This window comes from Physeter macrocephalus, chromosome 15 (assembly GCF_002837175.3).
Source record: "Physeter macrocephalus isolate SW-GA chromosome 15, ASM283717v5, whole genome shotgun sequence".
Lineage (NCBI taxonomy): Eukaryota > Metazoa > Chordata > Mammalia > Artiodactyla > Physeteridae > Physeter > Physeter macrocephalus.
Window position 1 is genome coordinate 66611605 of NC_041228.1, and position 5128 is coordinate 66616732.

Sequence of the window (5128 nt, forward strand, 5' to 3'; positions counted from 1 at the left end):
ACAAGAAAAGGGCAAGACATGAAGTTGAAACAAAATTTTTAAAAAGTACCATGCATCCCAAATGTTTCAAATGTTCAAATGTATCAGAAATTCTTTACAAATCCCTAAGGAATGAGCATACAAACACTGCAGCCAACAGGGCAGTATCATTGCAATAATGACAGTTTTATTTAATCCAGACTGCCAGAAGCAAAAGTGATTTAACTATTTTGTGAAAATGATGGAACAGTTACCGATGATGGTAATGTTTAATGCTTTCTATGTACAAAAAGTGCATATCATTAAAATAACCTCTCCTTTTCAGAAAAGAAAGCTTTCATAAATGAACATTTAGGGCTGTATTCTTTCCTAAAGTGCACCCTAGGTACCATTAGCATAATGGGAATCTTGCACCAGCATTAAGGAAAATATATCCCATTTGGGAGTCTGATTTCCAATTTGGATCCACGGTAATATTGCACCTGGTATCTTTAAATGAAATAGGGAGTTATGTGTACAGAGGGTGGTGACAAATAATATGCTAAACAGTCATCCTTATGAGATCAGAACTGATCCCTTAGGGTTTGGATTAGGTTAAAATTGAAAGCAAGCAAATATTCAAATCAGATAGCTTAAGGCTAGGATTTTCTGTGTATTCATATCTCGGATTTTCAGTTTTACCTGATGATTTCATGTAGAAAATGACCATAGAGACACAGAAAATTGTTTTGAATTCTTTTCTTTCTGTAACAACAAGGCATACGTCTTTGACAATCACATAAATACTATTACTTTTGTTTTTCTTTTGCCAGCCAATGTTAAGGTTGTATAATCAAAGTGCTAATCATTTCTTGCATTGCCAAATTCACCCAATGAACTGTAGTATCTGAAAGAAACAGGGAAAAGTGTCCGATTCCATCCAGTTATCTGGGTTCAGCAGCTTCAAAATGCTGTGCGTGTGTGTGTGTGTGTGTGTTTGTGCGTGTGAGTGAGCGTGTTGTGATGGTTATGGCTGTTCATCAGGATGACAGTTACGGTGAATTTATGAGTAAGTGGTGATTTTTTTTCTCTTGGCATAAATTATTTGCATCAGGACTGTTCTTGGATGCCAGTTCATGAAGTCATTAATTTGTGTTATGAAGGACATCTGCACATAGCCCTCAGATCGGATTACTGGTGCTTAAACGCTCGTAGTCTATCTCTTTTTTCTTGATATATTTCATACATTATTGCTTATCCATTCACCTCCAAGGGTCTGGTTCTTGTGCTCCCAGGTTCTCTGCTGGTTTTTAGCAGCAGTTCTCCATAGATATGTGGCCACGATCTAATGACCAGAAGTGATAGGCAAAGGTGATTTTTTTATGAGTAATGTGGTAGTTAAGTTTCACAGATGGCGTATTTTTTAAAAAATTAAACACTATCTTTACACTATCATCCATTGTATCAATGGCACTGTGATCTGCCTTTTTGGATAGGACAGAAGGAGTTGGAGTTACATCGATGTTTTTGTGGAATTTAGCATTATTGTCAATATGTCCGTGAGGGCAAGGTAGACATCGTCCTTCCTCATTGTACTTCTGGAAAAATATGTCTGAGAAATCTGGTTTAGAAAATGCCACAGTATCCAGATACAGTGGTTTGACATTTGATCAGGCAATCTATTACATTTTGTGTCATCATCACCATCACTAAAATGGTGACGGAGCCTTTAAAAATGATGGTTCAGGAGCTATGACTGCATCCACAAGCTTCAGGTGCCTAATTCATCTATCTGCTCCAGTTGCTTCAGAAACAAGACCAGAACCACTACAGATAGAGCAGAAATGCACTTGCCTTCACTTGTGCAGTTGGAAAATGATGGAAAACGATAGCTAACGACTTTCCTTTATTGAGTACATTCTGGAGGCTTTACATATGGTCTTTCAAATATTTTCAATATGCCTTTAAGTTAGGATCATTGTCTTGTTTCTAGATGAAATAACTGAGCTTTAGCTGTAAATGGCTGAGCAGAGTCTTCAGTATGGCTCTAAAGTCAAAGCACTTTCTACTAAATGATGCTGTTTTTCAAACCTCACTGAGGACCGAACTTCAACTGATGGACCATATTCAGGGAATTGGGCTTGAGAACAGGCAATTCCTAGGATGTCTTCCAGCTGAGTGAGACAGTCATGTAAGCCTAATAAAATGATCATTGTGACTTCAAAATCCCATTTGCCAGCAGTGAGATTTCCAGGAAGGATGAGAAAGCCACTGATGATTTCAACACTAGATATTATGCATTTCATAAAAGTAAAACCTTTCACTGACTCCCATTCTTATTCAGTACTAAATATGGAATTTAAAGTGTGGTATTAGATGAAATATCATAAGGTATGAAGCCTGAGAACTCAATAATGAGAACCAATAATGGACCCTGAGAAGAAACGGCCCATATGAGGGAGGAGAGACACCAGAAGAATGTGGTGTCCCTAGAAGCCAAGGGACAAGAATGTCTGAAAAAAACCAGTGATCAGCTATGGCAAATACTTGAGAAATCAAGTAGGATGAGGTCTGGGGACCCAAAGTGGAGGTCTTCTCTAACCCTGTAAGGGATTATAGCAGTGGATAACGGGTGCTGAGGAGGTAGAGTCTGTGAAGGTACCCAACCATTCTGAGTGTTTTTCTAGAGAAGAGAGTAAGAAATGGCAGTGAGGGTGATTATTGGGAGAAAATGTGGGATCGAGAAGAGGATCTTTCCTGCTTTCTTTTCTCCCTCCCTCCCCCTCTTCTTTCTTTCCTTCTTTTTTTCTTTCTTTCTTCCTTTCACGTTTGGGTAATTGAAAACATGTCTGTTTGCTGGTAGAATTATGCATTGGGGAGGAAAATTTTGATGATGTAGGAGCAAATGGATAAAACTGCCAAAGTCCTTGAGTAGGTGAGAGAGTGATGCTTAGTGCGCAGAGCAGGTGCGAGGAGGCCAGCCTTAGCTTGGAGCAGGGAAAATACCTTTCTTGAAGCAGGAGGGAAAGCACCCATGTAATTTGGGATAGGAGAGGTGAGGTGGATAGCTTTTATGATGACTTTTATCTTCTCACTGAAACGCATCCGCTGATTTTAATGGGTGGTGAGAAGTTGAGGGGATGATGGATGTTTGAAGAACAAAGGGAAGTGTATTCGTTTCCTGAGGCTGCCATAACCCAGTTCCACAAATTAGGTGGCTTAAAACCACAGTAACTTATGGTCCCCTAGTTCTGGAGGCTAAAAGTCTGAAATCAAGGTGTCGGCACGACCATACTCCCTCGGAAACCTGTAGGGGAATCCTTCCTTGCCTCTTCCTAGCTTTTGGTGGTTTGCTGGCGAGGCTTGGTGTTTTTTGGTGAATAGATTTGTCAACTGAAAAAAAAAAAGTACAACGTGAGAGTTGTGAGTTAAGTTTTGTTTGGGGCAAAATGAGGTCTATAACCCGGGAGACAGCATTTCAGAGAGCTCTGCTCCAGAGAGGCAGAGGGGAAGGTCAGTGTGGTATAGGATTTTAGTGAATGGGGGGCGCGTGCGGTCAAGCGCACATGTTGGCGGAGGCTGGCTGCCAGTCACGAGAGCAGATGTCACCGTTCATGATTTTAGTGTTTTGCTCGATATGAGGAGATGCAAGAATTGGGCTCATAAAATCTCCTCCTGAAAATATCTAACTATCTGAAGGCCCGTTCTGCCAGTTTTTCCCAGAGCACAGAGTGCCGCATTCCTGATCTCCACCCTGAGCTCCTTTCAGGGGGTGTTGGAGGGCAGCAGCTCATGATTTAATCCTTGTGGAGGCAGATGGCAAGGTGCGAGTTTTTAGTTGGCAGGTTCTTCTCTCCAATCCTCTGTCGTCACATGACGTCTTTCCTTTGTGTGTCTCTCCCTTTTTATTATAAAAACACCAGTCACATTGTGTGGATTAGGGGCCCACTGTACACCACTATGAGCTCATCTTAATTAATTACATCTACAATGACCCTGTTTCTGAATAAAGTCACATTTTGAGATATTGGGGTCAGGACTTCAGCATATCTTTTTTTAGGACACAGTTCAACCCATAACAAGAAAATATGAAATAGTTGGCTTGAAGAGGGGAGTGAATTGAGTAGGGTCACGAAGTAGTACTTCTGGTAGCTCTAAGGGTCCGCTTGAGGTTGTGTTCACAAAGTCTAAGAGATCTCTGTCAGTTTAGGTACCTTTGGAAACACAAGTGTGTTTCTTTTATTGTTCCCATGTTGGTTTTTGTGTTAGTTTAGTTTCTATTTTAAACTAATCACTTCACTTTCTTGACAGAGGACAAACTTATCACTCCTCCCAATGATAGCATGGCCTAGCCAGGCAGATAATTCTTTGGACTGAAACTGCTTTTTTGAGTTTCAGAGTGCAAAAGATAAAACATGAAGAAGCTGTTTATTTTACATTTTCATATTCTTACAAACATGAAATTTCTCTTGTGTAGTGCAAATATACCTTTTCTGCTATTAAATCAGCTGCCGAGTAAATCATCTTCAAACCAGATAGATGGTTTGTTTTTCAGAACTCTTCCAGATTATAAACGAAGAACCCCCCATAGAAACCTCACCAAAATATCTTTCCTTTATGGGGAGGTATTTAAAGGCAACACCTGTAAAAACATCCTTCTCGAGCTGTTTCTGAGGGCACAGGGAGAGAATAGTCTGTGCTTTATTCTTGAGAACTGGCCTGCACATTCTTAATTCAGGGGAGCTGAGAATGACCAGGGAGTTGAGAGAAGAGAAGAGAACTTTCCCAACAGGAAACTTCATCTTGACAGATGAAGAGAGGTTGAGAGAATAACTTGTCCTTGGTCACTGAGTTACCCAGCCATGGGGGTAGGATTTGAATCGAGTTCTATATAATCCTGACCTCTGTTGGCTTCCTGCTTGACCACACTGCCAGTAGATGTGTTTTCTGGGACCACTTTTTTCCTCTCTCTCCCTGGGCCTTTATGCATTATTGTAATTTATGTATGTGTCTGTCACCTCTCAACTAGGATCTAACTGAGGGCAAAGCCTTTGTGGCGCTTCTTTTTTGTTGGTTTTTTTTTTTTTTTGCGGTACGCGGGCCTCTCACTGTTGTGGCCTCTCCCGTTGCAGAGCACAGGCTCCGGACGCGCAGGCGCAGCGGCCACGGC